General features: G+C 40.1%; 1 protein-coding gene across 1 annotated transcript in view; it reads right to left on the bottom strand.

The window, feature by feature from the left end:
• LOC124300690 (glutamate receptor ionotropic, NMDA 2B) overlaps nt 1-18,133 on the bottom strand; it is a 1,918,249-nt gene that overhangs the window by 952,369 nt on the left and 947,747 nt on the right. The window lies entirely within an intron of this gene.

The raw sequence follows: 18,133 nt of genomic DNA, 5'->3' as shown, positions 1-18,133 counted from the left end.
CTTTCCAGTCATGTATTTTTCATCTGCACCGATTTAGACGAAAATTGGTACGCGGGGGTTTTTAGGGTCCCTGATTACGAATCCGCCATTAGATTCTCAAAATTCAAAATGGCGGATCCAATATGGCGGACGTGAAATTCCAAATACTCGTTAATTCTTCTAAAACTTTGTACTCAGGGGTTTTCGGGGTCGCTGATGACGAATCTCGTATTAGGTTTTCAAAATTCAAAATGACAGATCCAATATGGTGGACGTCAAGTTTCATATATCTTTCTGCTCAATATTTTCGCCTGAATTTAGTCATTTGCGGGATTTTGGAATACCTGATCACGAATATGAAGTCACAACTTCATAATATCTAAATCCAAGATGGCAAATGCCATCTTATCTTTCTTTGTCTATATTCGTGTCTCTCTCTTAGCGCTACCCGGAAGTAACGACGAGGACGTGAAGAGCATCTAGTTCCACTTTTTCGTTTGTTCTATTTCTGTTTTTTGTTTGGTTTTTTTCTGTTTTTTTTTTGTTTTTTTTTCAATTATTATGATAATGAACCACGGATTTCAATTATCTCAAATTAACTGAAATATTTATTTCTAATGTATATTTGAAGGAATATTCCTGATGAAGTAGGATTTTATGTGATTGAAATTTTCATTGTCACATTGCCCAATTTGATCGACTATAGCGGATCCACCATTTTGAATTTTCAAAATCTGACCTCATATTCATGATCAGCGACTCAAAAAACCTCTAGATACGTATTTTCAGAGGCCTTGGTTCAATATTAGAGCTCTGAGGTGATTTTTGGAAGGTGGGACCGTGGCGGTCCCACTATGACTGGAAGGGTTAATCAATGATGTCTGCGAGGGTTTTTGTTAGTATTGCGTCGGGTACGTTTGCTGCTAATTTCTACTCTTTGTCCTCCTAAGCTTCGAGTTTAAGATGAATAATTTCTTTATTCCTTGTTACTCATTTCTTTCATTTATTTCATGTTCATCGGCACTAATCACTGACTTCTGGAGCACTGCACCGTAACGAATCTACACTGGAAATACCTTCTACTGGGTCTCAACCATTCAGTTATATTTAATTTTATGTAAATGAAGAATCTGCTTACAATAAACATTGTTCTCATTCACCTACCTCTGTTTGTCCAGACTCCCACTTGTTAATGACATTTTACATTGAATTTCAGATTTCTTCTTTCAATAAATAACACCCAATTTATGTATCATTTGATATTTGCTTTTCCGTTAAATTCTTTATTGCATCGGTTGAATATCTTCCGATATCGACCACGGTATTGCTGAACGATACTATTCTTCTTAGACAATTTACACTACTTAAAAATAAACAGCAGCATAACCTTAATCCACGGCCTCACGCGCGAGAGATTTACAGCTTTCGTTTTATTTTGTGTACGTTGGCGCCCTGCTCAGCAGACGAAAACATCGCCGCGGGGCGATTTCATAGACCGCAATGAGATTGAATTATTCAGCGCACGCGCATTGTATGTATAGTTTCAAGAGATTGTCCCGGTATAAACGAAGCGAGTGTGCTGCCTGGGTGATCTTCAATGAAATTGACAATTTTATCTTCGATTGTATGCTTGATCAGTTTTTGGTTCTGAACAATGTTAACTGAATTAGTGAGAAAATGAGTAATTAGTGTTTTGAACAACAACTCAAAAATTCCTGTGAACGAATTGTTAAGAATATGAAAGAAGATAAGATGAACTTTCAAAATGAGAATAATGATCAGGCTGTTATCATAATGATACGGTTCATGTAGCAACTAGAAGATGCAACTATTTACATTGGGGTGTCCCCGTAACACTGTATAAGCCATTAAACTGCTAAATTTATAATGGGAATGACTAGATTTGCTGTCTAAATTCGAACACGTATATGATAATTATGCAATCCATTTCGTGTTACTGGTGAAATGTATGGAATGATATGAATGACGTATCTGTTATTTTACAGTATACATTGCTTCTACACAGATGAATATCCTGAAGCTACAGAAAAACTGAAGCTTATGAAGGATGCTGCAGATCTAGAAAATTTTGCAAGCAAAGAAACTTTAAAAAAATCAAGGGCCAAGCGCCATAGAGTATTAATACTGCTGTGTTCAGAAACATCTGATGATGATAAAACGGCTGCATCTAATAAGTAAAGTCTTTCCGCTGACGTCCTTCGATTTTGATGAAATTTATATATGTTATTCTACATCAAAATCTAAGAGACACGTATTGTTTTTTATCGGCGGAAAAACGTTTCTAGGGGGTAAAATTATCCTTTGAAGTTGAGACCTCCGAGGGGTACTTTTCAGGTTTCACATATTTTCACTTGAGATAATCGAATGCACCCAAATGGATAATTACCTTAATGATAAGCGATGAAAAATGCAACTGGTTTCATATCGGGGGGGTTGCATAGGAAAAAAGTTATAGGGGTTGAAATTCATAAAATCGTTATAACAAAAAAAAAACTATTGCACCTATCTCGATGGATTCAATTGCACTTTGAAGAGCGAGAAAAAATAATACATATGGGTTTTCGCGTTTTTCTCGCAAATCAATTTAAGGGGGTGAACTACCCCTATGTATGTTTACATTTAATCCCAATAAAACGGCAGTAATTCTTTTTTTTTTTATTCCTTCTCCTAGTGATATGTTTTTTGTTAATTTAACACAACCGTATCACGTATGTAGCATTCAATGAACGGTTTTATCTAGGAGCCAACTTATTTACAGACCGATCTTTCGTTGAAAAAGTATTTATATCTGACTTATCGACAATTCTGACTGATTTATATTTGGCAATGAGATAACATAAGCATACGATAAGCGCTTACACATATTTGTAGGAGCGAGACCGGCAAGGACTCGTTCGGGTGTGGAGCCCATGTCTATGACTCGTGTGCGTAATTCAGAGTGCTTGACTCACACCGGAGACCGCGTACGTCTATCGCGACGACCGGCTCACTTCAGATCTACTGAGTCTCATGAGCTCACTCTTATCTATCGTACGACTGACCTGCCATCTGGACTAACCTCTTACGTAACCTTACAAGGGATTTACTCCCACATATTCATTCCGGTGGATAAGACCAAGTTTTGGGATGACGTACAGAAAAATTGCGTAGTCAAGTAAAAAAAAAAAGAGCGTACAATATGCTTGTATCTTTTATTGATAATATGTCAACAGTTTAACAAAATAATCACTATAGGAATAAATAGAAGCGAATGTATAATCATATGCTCTATTAGCCGTTGTAAGTACTGCAGTAATGATAGTCATTGAAAAAGTGTTTGAAACATAAGGACTTTTTACACCAGGAACAGCGAACAATAGCAACATTTTCACATCCTGGAACTTCACAGTGTGAGTTGCAGGAATCTCCAAATGCAAAGTGTACAGGATTTTCAAAATTCGCTGGTTTATCCTCTATGTAACCACTTTTGTACCATGAATATTTGAAAAGATCGATATAACGTGGTGACGACAGTTGGTTATGAACAAGTGACTGAAGCTTTATGATATTGTTTCTCGAATGCAAATCAATATGATAATTTATCAAAAGACAATTATCAGAAAAATGTCTAACAAAATTTGTCCATACTCGGAATCCAAAAACATCGAGGGGCTGGATTTTTCCGGTAGTTCCTTTAGGTAAAATCATTACTTTGACATCTCTAGTTGAAGGTTTCACATCAAGTACAGCTTGGGGACAGTGCCCAGTCCAAGAATCAATCAGTAATAAAGATTTTAAACCAACTTTCGGGAAAAATACATGCTGCAACCAAATTTTAAAATAATCTGAAAATAGAAAAACCTATTTTTTTTTCATTCGAAAAATGTCTATACAAAAAAGTGGGTGTAATTTTCACTTGAAGTAAGCTTCCCAGACTTGGATACTTCTATGTACACATTATCTGGTCTGAAAAGTGTTTTCTCCACTATTGGACCAATCTTGCCAGTTGGTTCTTTTAAAACCAAAAATAGTGGAGATAGCAGCTTGCCGTCAGCTGATATAGTCGGCTGAATAGTGTAACTGTGGCTCGTAGAACAGACTGATTGTACAAGGCATTGTACTTGCTTTGCTCCTTCGACTGCTAAGTTCTTCCGGAACGCATTTCTAGTTGGAAGCCACTCTGGTCTGCGTTGAATGTATTTGAAAATCTGTACGTTCCAATATTTTGCTTTACGTCATAGACAAATTTTTAAATTTGTTGTTCCAAGATTTTTCCATCTTCAATTGTTTTGGATGTGATGAATTTATTAATTTTTCTCGATACGATACGATGAGCTGCTTTGAATGAGTTTATGCACGTACGAGATGCTTTGAAACGAAAATCAGTATGCTCTATTTCTTTTTGAGCATGTAAGGCCCATTTTTTCAAATCAGAATCGTGCACTATTAAACCAGCATCCACAGCAGCTTAGAAATTTTCGAAAGTGTAACCACAAAATTCGTGCTAATATTTCTTTGTATGTCTCCCCGTTGTTCAAATTATGGGTCCACCGGTGCAACTGTCGTATGGATTGCACTTTCTTGAACTTTTGTTTAACACTGCCCAAACCCAAATTTCCTTCCTTCCTGCTGCGCCAATACTCAACGGCCCTTAATTTGCACTCGTAGGATAAGTCTTGGTTATCACGAGTGCATGTATCAGGCGAAAGTTCTGGTTCATACAGGGCGTTTGCCTATTCTTTATCTCCAACAATTTCCATTTCCCAATCCTTAAAAGGTTCTTCAAAATGTAAAGAATTTTGTTCTACCATTTCAAAACTACTGTATTCGTTCATTGCACTCAACAAAATATTTTGAAAGTTTTCTTTCAACTGTATTTCATCGTTATTTACTGGCGAATCCGGTGAACGCATAACTTCAAAAGTTACGACAAGCATTCTAATAACGTTCAAAGGATTTATCTTCATTTTTATTAATATTTGCAATTTCGTTTCAAATAGTCTCGAATTGTCAGTGACTTCTTTCGTCGTGTAAAAGAAAAATAGCCGACTGTGGTGAATATATTCCGCGATTGCAGTTTTATCACTGCTTCTACGTCGTATTTCTGATTTAATTATGGGAGCGAGTCACAGACTGAACAGAGGTGACTCCCAGATAACACCTTAAAGTAGGGGGGGGGGGGGGGATTACGAAGATTATGGAAATATGTCAGTATTTGCTAAATTTTCATGAAAAATATACGAAATAGTAATTTTTGAAATTCGTCTTGTGGTAAATTTAATATGAACTACTAAAAAAATTGTTATCCGTAAAAGTTATCCAATCTGTCATTTTTGGCGGCAAAAATAAATGAGTGAATTCTTTTAAACTGTGAATGTGATTTGTATGAATACCGTAAAAAGTTACTAAAAATAAAAAATTGATAAAGTGGTAGAATTTTCAGCGGAAGAATTTGATTTTTTCCAATTTTCCTTGCTCAATTGGGTCAAATCCATTGTTCAAATGAATTTTAAATGGGATGTTTCAAGTATCACTAGAAGAGTCTCATTGCCTTCAAATGAAAAACAAATCATTAAGATTGGATGCATACTTTTGATCCTATCACTTTCACCAATTATAAAAATGTAATTTCGAGAAACATCTGTCCATCGTTTGATACGTAGTTGTTGAGAATTTGGAGAAAAAACGTATCACTGAGAGAAGAAATAAGAAAAAGAAGAATTACTGCCGTTTGATTGAGATTAAATGTAAACATACATAGAGGTAGTTCACCCCCTTAACTTGATTTGCGATAAAAACTCAAAAACCCATATGCATTATTTTTTTTTCGCTCTTCAAAGTGCAATTAAATCCATCGTGATAGGTGCAATCGTTTTTTTGGTATAATGATTTTATGAATTTCAACCCCTATAACTTTTTTCCTATGCAACCCCCCGATATGAAACCAGTCGCATTTTCCATCGTTTATCATTAAGGTAATTATCCATTTGGGTGCATTCGATTATCTCAGGTGAAAATAGGTGCAACCTGAAAAGTACCCGTGGAAGGTCTCAACTTCAAAGGATAAATTCATCCCCTAGCAACGTTTTTCCGCCGGTAAGAAAAAAATACGTGTCTCTCAGATTTTAATGTAGAATAACATATGTCAATTTTATCAAAATCAAGGGATGTCAGCGGAAAGACTTTCCTTGTAAGCAGTAATCAAAATGGCTGCTCATCTGACTAAGCAAAAATCAAAAACCTGCACACCTCAACCAACGTGAGGCATGTGATGGGAAAAAAATCGGTCAACGAAAAAGCAGGTAGTGGGCAGCGTTTGACGGGTGAACAATCAAAATAGCTGCTTATCTGACTCAGCAATAATCAAAATGGCTGTCCATCTGACTAGCAAAAAAATTTCACTGTCAAATTGTCTATCGATAAAATCAGGCGCAAATACAGGTGGCGCCATCTATATTAACAGTCAGCACCAATATCGCGGGTAAGGTTCTATTATCGCGGTGGTAACATACCGACTGTCGGTAAGGTAGGAATCAGGATACCATGCTGGTTCTAACTCACTGCGTGGGTTGGAACCGGTGTATCTATACTACTTCGGTCTGCGTCAGTAGTATTCTGGAACAGGGCCTCACCTCGGGTTCTTAAGGGTGGATGGATGATATTGGAAACGATGAACCCGGCCCCTCAGTCTTGATTAATTTTGATAGGTTGATTGTCAAAGAGTTACTGTTTACAACAAATGTCCGAATGTTTCTCTCGCGGTTTTGATATGAGATGGTTTGAATTATTATTATTTAAATGATTATTTTACGAAAGTTACGAACTTCTTGATTATTGAAGTAAATTCTTAATATTACCAGATCCAAATTGAATCTGGGCCAAACTTGGTTTAATTTGAGGAAAGCGGAATATCATCAAATTGTCTATTCTTGAAGATATAAGAAATAGTAAAGAAAAGGAAAGAATTTGCAAAGTAGGAGATAGTGATTCTTTTCAAATCACAAGATTATATGAATTCTAGAGTTGACGAATTAGCAAGAGATTTTAGGCCGCTCACAACTAAGATTTTCCGAACGCTACTATTACTTAAGAAGGGCTAATACGGATTGACGTCCACGCACCTCGCAACTTGACAGATGAACGACATGGCTGCTTGGGCGTGAGGGTCCAAGGAGCTGCAGTTGCAATAAGTTACAACGGAAATTAGCAAGTGAAGTGTGAGGGCGACCTCCTGTTGCCCAAATCTACACGGTCAGCGTTACTTCGCGCTCTTCGACGGTGTTCCGACAATTCTCAATCTCGTCGCTTACACGTGTAAGATGTTGATAAAAGGTATCTTAAGATAATTTTCACGCATTCATCCACACACTTCAACAGATAATCTATTTTAATTTGTTGGTTCCAAAGGTAGTGGCTTATCCTAATTATTGATGATAATTTTGACTTCAAAAGAGAGATATTTCTAGGCTGAGCGCCGCTGATGCTAATTCAGCAGTCCCTTGTCTCAGTTCTTGGTACCAATTATAAGAAACAAAGTAGAACCTTATAGTAGGGATCATTGTTGGTCCTTACGTGACTTTTGCCAGGAGGGGTGGAACTCGCCGTTATTAGAATTTGAGATTTTGATGAAATAACATGTGTGCATTGAAGAAATTAAAGAAATGAAATGAAATGGACTTTTGAAAAAGGTACACCAAGGTGGTACGTTGGGGCGTAACAACTGGAAAAGAAATTTGCGTTACCAATGGTAAGCGATCAATCAAGTTACTATTATCATTTGGAAATTGGATTAGTTATTCTAAATTAAGTCCTGACCAATCTATAGTGTTAGGCAAGGGAATTGCACAGATATTTCACATTGATAACGAAATCTGAAGCAACACCTACTCTGATGGATTACTTGTGAAATCTAGTACGCTTGTTGATTAATTTTTTTCAAAACTTATCAAATCCTTGAAATCTTCCGAAACCCTGTGAAATCTTTTCAAATTATCAAGTAGAATTTAGCGATCACATCGAATCAAGAAGTCCAATAGTTGACCGCCGGCGTTTTGACGGTTCTTCACTGTCCTCTTCAGGAGCTTTATTGATCATAAAAAAAAGTGAAAAAAAACTGGATAGCAAAGAGAAATACAAGATTAGTCTCTTGAAGTATTGTCGAAATGTCAGCTCCTAATTCTTGAACATCTTGATTCAATTGAGCGCTGAATTCTTACTTATGATTACAATGTCAAAGGCTAATACTTCAAACCTAATATCCTTCTCAATTATTTGGAATGATTCGATCTCTTGAAATGTTTCAGATAATTTCAAGTCGCAGTCTTTTCAATTTTATGGGATATTTTTCAATCATTGAATTCTGATTAATTTAGAATTTTATCAAGCAATACAATCTTCTATCTTAATTCAATGAAAAATAGTTTAAAAATTTTAGTTAAAACTACAGCATTTGTTATATCATATAATGATCAAGTGTACACAGAGCAAACCTCAGCGTTCTTTGTTTACCAATATGTAGCAAACACAACAGAAAACGACTATACAATCTGTTTAAACAGATGAAATTAATTTCAGATGTACCTCATTTATAATGGGTTTTTGAAAAAAGAAACTGTCTGCTGCGTAAGCGTCTTTATTGTATATTGATTTTATTGATTTTCTTTGTACACAAATTTCGGATTTTAGCTGTAAATACTCATTTTTCATGAAATATTCTGCATATTGTATGAGTTTGAGGTGTAATAACTATGGGAGGTGGTAGGAAAAGCGCATGAATAAACAAAAAATCTCTTCAGGACGAACACTTTCTTTGATACATTTATACAGATGTTGATTAGTTCGCCATTTATTTATTAATTTCTCTCTTTATTTTGTCGTCTGTCACTGACTCCTCCTATATGACTTCCTTAATTATAAACTGCATTTGGTATGGTAAACATTATAAAGTAGAATATTTTTATTTAATTGTTTGATTTAATTTTTTATTTCACTTGTTATTTTATTTTTCATTGTATAACAAGGATTCAATAAGCACTTTCATTTGAATATTATGACAGATAGATAGAGTATTAGGAATATTTTGTCGAAACAAAAGATTCAACAAATTCCTATGCGTATCAATCCAACTAATGCGTGGCCCATCTGTTTATGAAATCATGTTATGTCCGGGAATTTCTTAGAAATTGATAAATTGAAAAACAGTAGCCGTTCTGCATATTTTGCACATTGCGCGAGTAACAATTTTTGCAATTGAAAAATTGGCAATGAAAATTTTTATTTGGCTATTATCATCAATCAAGTCAAATAATATTATTTTTTTCGTAATAAACTAAATAAATGACACAAATCAACTCGTATTATTTTCTGTATTTTGTTCTGGACTATTGTTCATTAATATTAACAAGAACAATTCACGAATATGTATAACAATTGTGTTAATGAATACTGTTTACTAATTTGGATGCTGTGGGAAGTTTAGAATAAGAATTCAGGTGATACTGAAATTGTTGTCATTTTCCTTGTGTTTGCGGTTTTGTTGTTTTTCGTTCAGGTTGTGTGTATCATCCACAAACACCGTGGCATATTCTACGAAAAAATATACTATATTCTCTCTCAAATATCTTTTCAGATACAGTTTTTGAGAAGACTGGGAGGGACAAGTACACACGTTTTTTTGTTCAATTCGTTGGCTCACTCGTAAACGCAGTAGCCTGAGAATACAGCATGGACGGAAGAAAGAAAAAAAAGTGTTCAAAGACACAAATTTTCGGCAGATGATTATGAGTGAGTATTCGCACTGTACGAATGAGTAGAATCATAATATTTTGAAAAAAAAATTAATTTTATATTTTATTCAACCATATACGTACCTGATAACGTAAAAATTATTATTGCTTGAGAAGCTACGATATTGCATCTGTCAAATTCTGATTAGGATTCGATAAAGAAATCTGTGAGCGCTTGGCTAGTTAGAGCCAATTTGAAATACAATAGAGAAATGTGAGAACAAATAATTTTAATGATCTTCTCTAATTCCTTAATAGGTTTCCATTCGAATCTGCCAATTTCTATTGTGCAGGGCCAAACTGGGATCAAACGGTAATCCAGAAGAAGAGAGGATGAAAGGGAAGAACATAACACAGACTAAGCGTAACGAAGACTGTCCTTTTTTAATATCATGTCTAGTCGAGAGTGAGAGGGAAGGTTTTTCAAATTTTCTTTGCGCCGTGGTACATAGATTTCCCTGTTTCATTCTTACGGGGAGATAAAATAAGCTTTTCGAATGTATATTCGTCGAAAAGAATGATTACCACCCCAGTTAGAGGCCCTGGGTATAAGTTATACCGGGCAACTCGTAAATTAGTATATTTTTTTCAGTATTTGAAACTTTGATGTCTCGTTGACTACTCCGATTACTTATATAAATAAGTATATGGGGAGTATCGCGTACTCTTCCGGTACGAAGACTAGTTGTATTGATTTCGGCCAAACGTATAGTTCCGTTCTACTTTGTACCTTTCATATTATATATATTTGGGACGGGGATCCTGGCCCGGTAAAGACGTGGTTGAACGGTCGCCCGAGAGTGGGGACGAGCCTGACGAGAGTAGTTGATGCCGAACCACGGTGAAAGAGAGACACGGGCTATATTTTTATCGTTCCTTGTATTTCAATAAAGTTAACAATTTTTATTTTCATTTTCTCATAACTCGTCTCGTGTGTTATCGATTCTCCTCACAATCCTCAAACCCTACATATGGGGGCTCGTCCGGGATTGCGTTGAGATGTCGAGTGGAACCGTGACCGCGAAAAGAGTGAGATTGTGGAAAAAGTCGAAACGGTGTTAGGTCGTAAAGTCGTCCAGTCGAAAGCTGCTAAATCGGAAAAGGTGTCGATTCGAAACGTCGTCCAGTCAAAAATCTTTTGATTCAAAAGTCGTGAAGTGATAAGTCGAAAAGTCGTTGAGTCGGAAGATATAAAGTCGAAAGTCGTTGATTCGAAAAGGCGCCGTGTCGAAAAGCGGTCAAGTCGGAAGTCGTCGAGTTGAAAAATAAAGTCGCGAGTGATCATCGGTAACAACGCCGCATAATTAACAACAAAGTTGCAAGAAGTAAGAAAAGACGCAATAATGGTGCTGGAAAGATCGCAAGAAGGCGCAGAGGACAAAGGAGGTGAAACAGGCAACCAAACAAAGCAAGCGAACGACCCACAACCATCGGGCTCGAGAGAGAGCGACGACGGAACAAACGGGGGCAAGCAGGATGGAACGAAAACAAAACGAGGCGCGAAGGAAAAAATTCCCGCGTCCTCAACACCAAAGCCAACAGTGATTACGCTCAGAAAACAGTTGGGAAGATTGGGCTTGTCGACCAAGGGAATTAAAGCCGAACACATGAGTCGATTGAGACAACATGAAGAAAAAGATGATACAGACGAAGAAGGCGATGCGAACAAAGAAGTCAATAAAGAAGGCAATGGAGATACCGATGGAGATCAAGTCGATACAGAAGACGAGATCGATAAAGAAGGGAGTGACGTGACGTCGGACTCATCTTGCCACGAGAAAACCTCGGAAGAAGAAGGGAAAGCAGCACGTGGCGTCGAGAGAAACGACGCACGTACGCGAAGGAGAAGGACAGTCCGCATGGAGAGACGCGAACACAACATGCCGAGTTTATTTACGATAAAAGACGTCGAGGGAAGTATCTCTCATTTTTCCGGTGACGATAAGTTGCAAGTCGAAAAGTGGATAGACGAATTTGAGGACATGTCAGGGTTGTTACAATGGGTCAATTTGCAGAGAGTGATTCACGCGAATTGATTGTTAAAAGGTTCCGCGAAACAATATATCGCTCTACAAAAAGGACTGACAACGTGGAAGTCGATGAAGAAAAGTCTTTTGAAAGAGTTTGAAACCAAAGTGAACAGCGCCATGGTGCATTTACAGCTGTCAAAAAGGAAGAGACAGGCGAACGAAACGCCGAGACAGTATGTTTACGCCATGAGTACGATCGCAAGTCAAGGCGACGTCGAGGAAGAAGCCGTGATGCAGTACGTCATCTACGGCATACAAGACGACGAGGCGGCAAAGTCAATTTTGTACAGTGCGTGTAATATTGGCGAGCTCAGAAAAAATCTCGAGCGATACGACCGGATGAAAGAAAAAACCGATGGTAAGACGCAGAAAAACAAATCGAAAGTAGTGACGAAAGACAATAAAAGTGACAAACCGAAAGGCGAGAAAGCGGCAGGATGCTTCGGGTGCGGTTCGAACGAGCATCTCGCGCGTAACTGTCCGAAAAAAGACGACTGACCAAAATGTTTTAAGTGCAATAAGTTCGGGCATATCGCGGCGAAGTGTGACGGACGCGAGAAAACGACGGACGGTAACGTGAAGTCGGTAAATGTAGTGACTCGCTCGTCAACGGACGACGAGATCACGGTCGAGTTAGACAATGTGAAAATACAGGCGATGATAGACACCGGTACGGACTATACGTTGTTACAACGCAGTGAATACCAGAAAATAGGCAGTCCGCCGCTGCGAGAGACCTTGAACACGTTCGAAGGATTCGGAAGTACGCGAGTGAAGTCGGACGGAGTTTTTCGTGCTACGGTGACGATACAAGGAGAAGACTACGATGGAGACATCTTTGTTATCCCAGATTACGCTATGAGTCACCTCATGCTGGTGGGGAAAAAGATCACGAGACAAATGGAAGTGGTGATACGAGGAGGGTTAATCACAATAACAAAGTTGCATACAAACAAAAGTCGAGACGACGGACTCAAACGAAAGGAAATTGCAGCAGAAGAGACGGACGACGTATTTCGCGAGCTGAGGTTAGTGAATCTCATCGAGACTAGGTCAGTTGATGTTAACGATCGATATCGTAAAGAAATTGAGGAGATCATCGAAGGTCACGCGCCGAAAAAAGAGGTCGTGACGGACGTCGAGACAAAGATCGTGCTCCAGGATGACACGCCGGTTTGTTTGAGACCTCGACGACTTACTGTAAAAGAAAAAATCATCTTCGACAAACAAATCGACGAATGGTTGAAAGAAGGGGTTATTCAGCCGAGCAAGAGTAAATATTCGAGTTCAGTCGTGATTGTACCGAAGAAGAACAACGAATATCGAGTGTGTGTCGATTATCGTCAATTAAACAAGAAGATAGCGCGGGATCGTTTCCCGATGCCACTTATTGACGATCGGATCGATGCTCTCGCAGTCGCAAGGGTATTTTCAGTGCTCGATTTGAAGAACGGGTTTTTCCATGTTCCCGTTGCACTGGAAAGCCGAAAGTACACATCGTTCGTTACACCAGACGGACAATACGAATTCGTAAAAACACCGTTTGAATTGTGTAATAGTCCAACATCTTTTTTACGATTCATCGACAAAGTATTTCGGGATTTAATCCGGCGAAATATTGTTTGCACGTACGTTGATGATTTAATTGTGCCGGGCAAAGATGAAGACGAGGCCCTGGCCAATCTGATAGAGACACTGGAAGTTGCGGCAGAGAAGGAGTTATCCATCAACTGGAAAAAGTGCGCGTTCCTAAAGCGTCGCGTGGAGTATCTTGGACATATCATCGAGGGAGGGACCGTCGGTCCTTCGCCGTCCAAAGTCAAAGCAGTCAAGAGTTTTCCGAAGCCTACGTCGAAGAAAGCAGTACAGAGTTTTCTCGGTCTGACCGGTTATTTCCGGAAATTCGTCCGTGATTACTCGAAGATCGCAAAACCGTGGTCAGAGCTGTTAAAAATCAATCAAAGATTCCGCTTTGGGGCTGAAGAAGAAGAAGCGTTCGAACGATTGAAACAGCTGTTGGCTAGTGAACCGATACTACGAATTTATCGACCGGATGCAACGACGGAGTTACATACTGATGCAAGCAAAGAAGGTTATGGGGCTGCACTGCTCCAAAAGGGCGAAGAAGACGACCATTTCTACGTCATGTATTTTACAAGTCGTAAAACGTCGGACGCAGAGAAGAAGCGGCATTCGTATGAGCTCGAAGCTTTGACGGTAATACACGCGGTCAAAAAATTCCTAGTGTATTTGCTCGGAATAAAATTCAAGTTGGTTACGGACTGCTCAGCGTTTCAAAAGACATTGAGTAAGATTGATATTTCACCGAAGGTCGCGAGGTGGGCCCTGATGTTGGAGGAATTCGAATACGAGGTGGAACACCGCGCGGGAACTCGTCTCAAGCACGTCGACGCGTTGAGCCGATATCCTGTGATGACCGTCGAAGACCGGATCACGCCGGTGATACGAAAGGAGCAAGATAACGAAGAAAGATTGCACGTAATCAAGAAGGTTCTCGAGACGGAGCCGTACGAAGACTATTCATGTGAGAATGGGATCTTGGTGAAACGAGTGGGAGACAGAAGTGTCGTGGTGCTTCCGACGAGCATGCACCCGGAAATAATTCGGAAGACACACGAAAATGGGCATTTCGGGGTCAAAAAGATGCTCGAGAGCATCAAATCGGAGTATTATATTCCTAATTTGAAGGAAAAACTCGACAAATACGTCAGCTGTTGTGTACGGTGCATCCTAGCTGAAGGGAAGCGAGGAAAGAAGGAAGGAATGCTGCAGACGATACCGAAGGGTGACGTTCCGCTTTCACCGTACCATATGGACCATCTAGGGCCGATGACAGCGACGTCGAAAATGTATAAATATCTGTTCGTGGTAGTCGATGGGTTCTCCAAATTAATTTGGATCTATCCGAAAAAGGCGACAAGAACAAGCGAGGTCTTGGACCGATTAAAAACTCAGCAGAAGGTGTTCGGAAACCCGAAACGGATCGTTAGTGATCGGGGGACGGCATTCACGTTGGCGGAGTTCAAGGAGTACTGCATCGGAGAGAATATCGAACACGTTCTAATAACAACGGGTGTGCCGAGAGGGAATGGACAAGTCGAAAGAATAAATCGAATAATTATTTCGATTTTAACGAAGTTGTCGTACGAGAGTCCGGATCGATGGTATCGACACGTTGACCAAGTCCAGTGTGCCATCAACAGTACGTTTCAGCGAAGCGTGGGCTTAAGCCCATTCGAAGTACTCTTTGGGGTGAAAATGAGGCAGAAGGAAAACGTCGAAATACTCGATTTAATCAAAAAGGAGGCGGTATCGCAATTTGACGAAGAACGAGAGGCATTACGAGTGCTTGCAAAACAAAACATTGGTAAAATCCAAGAAAAAAACCGAAGGACACACGATCGAGGTTGCAAGCCAGCAACAAAATCTCGCGTAGGCGACTTGATTGCGGTCAAACGGACGCAATTAGGTCCGGGGTCCAAATCGAGGGACAAATATTTGCGGCCGTACAAGGTGACACGAGTCAAGGGACACGATCGAGACGAGATGATCCGACAGACCGAGGGAGAAGGTCCTTGTATCACCACATCGTCAGCAGATCAAATGAAACCGTTCGAGGTTTATTCTCCGGAAGCCGGAGAATTGCAGGAAAAGCCGAATGTGGGACGGGGCCCCTGGCCCGGTAAAGACGTGGTTGAGCGGTCGCCCGAGAGTGGGGACGAGCCTGACGAGAGTAGTTGATGCCGAACCACGGTGAAAGGGAGACACGCGCTATATTTTTATCGTTCCTTGTATTTTAATGAAGTTAACAATTTTTATTTTCATTTTCTCATAACTCGTCTCATGTGTTATCGATTCTCCTCACAATCCTCAAACCCTACATATATATATTTATTGTAACGTGTCATTTCTTTTATGCATGCTCGCTTCAAGGTGCTCTCTGAATCTTGGGCGGAGCCCAGGGATGAGGGTCTCAGGGATCGGGTCGCGAAGCAATTGTAAAGGACCGCCAGAACTGGAGTCACGCATCCGAGCTTCGACATGACTGTAGTAGCGAATCGTGATCGTTATATAGCAGGTCCTTTTTTTTTTGTGAGAACTTCGGCCACAGGCCAGCGGCTAACTCCGGCACTGAGGATATTTCGGCAAGTCGAAACAGCGACGATCTCGCGGGAAGGAAGCCGAGGCTGCGGCGGAGGAGCCAACGCAGATCCCCGCATCGCGGGAATCCAAGGTAGATGCAATTCCCGCTGGCGGCCGGCGCGCCGCAGCCTCTCCCCCTTCACCCCGCCAACAATTGACTAGCGAACTTGCGACGGACCGACTGGCGACGAGGGAGCACCACGCTCACCACCAAGACGCCATGAAGCTGCGCGGAGGACGAGATTGCGATTTAGCGTTAAGTTCTGCGCAGCAATGCTATTAAAGGTGCGTGTCAAGTTGCGCAATCGACGGAATCAATGACGGATCGATTATTGCGTATTCTTATGGGTATGACGTCACGTATGGGATGGCGTATCGAGATCCGTGTTGCCGCAGGTCGTAGGTTTTTGAAACTACTCCAGTTCTGGCGGTCGTGATAAGAAGTCACGTTTTGGGGAGTTTCGCAAAGTAATGGAGTCGCCCAAAACTCGCAAGGGGAATGGAAAGGGGGCTGCAAGGATGTAGAAGGTAAGCGCTGCTTTTATTCCCACGATTGAATTTCGAGCATAATTACGAAACGGCGTGCTGAGTAACGGATAGCCGTTTTGGATTTGCGTTGTAGAAAAGTACTCGAAATTCTTTTGCCGATTCTTTTGCTTGATGACCGTAGCCTGAGTACGCGTGTTAGAGTAGAGTAAATTTTGAGTTCCTGAGAAAGTTGAGTAGAGTCATGGGTTTTAGTTGAGTCTCTCTCGTTTTTGAAATCAAGTATAGCCGAATTTCGCTCTACCGGGTCGAGCCACGTTATCGGGTTTTTCAGTGTCACCTCTCGAGTAGGTCGGGAAGTGCCGAATTGGAGTGCTCGAATTAGCGGATAACGTTTTGGAGGATTTTGAGAAGGTTTGATTTCGAATTTGTTGCGATAACGTATAGTTTAGGTTACGTTGAGTTGCGCTTGCTCTTAGTTTCGTACCCGTTTAGTTAGGATAATGTTAATTGGGTTGTGTTACCTTGAGATTGTGTATAGTTTGTAGTTACATTTAATTATGCTTGCGCTTAGTTAAGTTGCCGTTTATTTAAGATAGTGTTTAGTCGAGTGAAGGTGATGTATAGTCGAAATTGCCGTTGCGTTGAGCAGCGGTTGAGACGAGAAGTTGAACTATTGAGTTTTGGTTGCATCTGAAATATAGTGGCGTTGCGGATTTGTTTGGTTGAAATAAGCTTTAGGTTAAGTTATGTTGTCACATTTAGATTTAGGGAAGTCGCGGTAGCGTCGAAGCTCCGAGCCTGGTGAGATCTCGGGTGAGATTGAGAATGCCGTCTGTTCGGTAGCCCGACGGCGCACCGTCGAGAAAGTGGTTTTAGTTTCGGTTTTGAGCAATTATCGCTGTGGAGAAGAAACGGCGAATTTGCAAATTGAGAATAGCTTATGGCGATTTTGTGATTGTTGAGTGACGTTTTAGTTAGGGAGCCGCGAGATCAGTAGAGTAAGAAATAAAGTAGGTTACGTGCAATTTTCTGTTTAATTTTATAATCGCGACGAGCGACTTTTGGATTATTGTTTTTTAGTTTTTGTATCACCGCTATTGTGAAATATAAGATTTTGTTTTACTTCTTTTGTTAAGTAGCGTGTGGTTTCCGCGTGTCTCTTACTCTTCAAAAATTACCCCTCCCCTCACCGCGGTACTGGGCTACCGAGCATATTGCCGAGGTATAGCGCATTAACGATTTCGAGGCGTGTTAATCACGCCAGGCGCCCAACAAAACTTCGCGATATTGTTTTTAGATCCAGGGTACATCGTGGACGCCAAATTATTGTGCACGCGGTAAGTTCTCGGTCATTTTCTCCGAGTGACTGAGGAGCGGAAAAAATATATATATTGTGACGTGGTATTTCGTACCCCGTCACTTTGTTTAATTATCGCATTCCCCTAGGTGCAGATATCGCTAAAAATAACGAAAGCACGTCTGAGGCCAATACTCCAAAAATGAACGACTAATTATCTTTAAGTTGAATTCTCTTTACTAAGCTAATTGTATGCTATTTTCTAATTCTGTAATGCTCTTCGAGAACCATCCGCGAGACCTTCGCGTCAAGATACCAGGACACTGCCTGACAGGGGTCACGTACCAGCTCAACATCGACACCACCGACTACAGACGAACGAATACCGC

The sequence above is a fragment of the Neodiprion virginianus genome, chromosome 3 (genome assembly GCF_021901495.1).
Source record: "Neodiprion virginianus isolate iyNeoVirg1 chromosome 3, iyNeoVirg1.1, whole genome shotgun sequence".
NCBI classification, from domain to species: Eukaryota; Metazoa; Arthropoda; class Insecta; order Hymenoptera; family Diprionidae; genus Neodiprion; species Neodiprion virginianus.
Note: the sequence above shows the minus strand (reverse complement) of the source record. Positions and strands in the feature narration are given on the sequence as shown.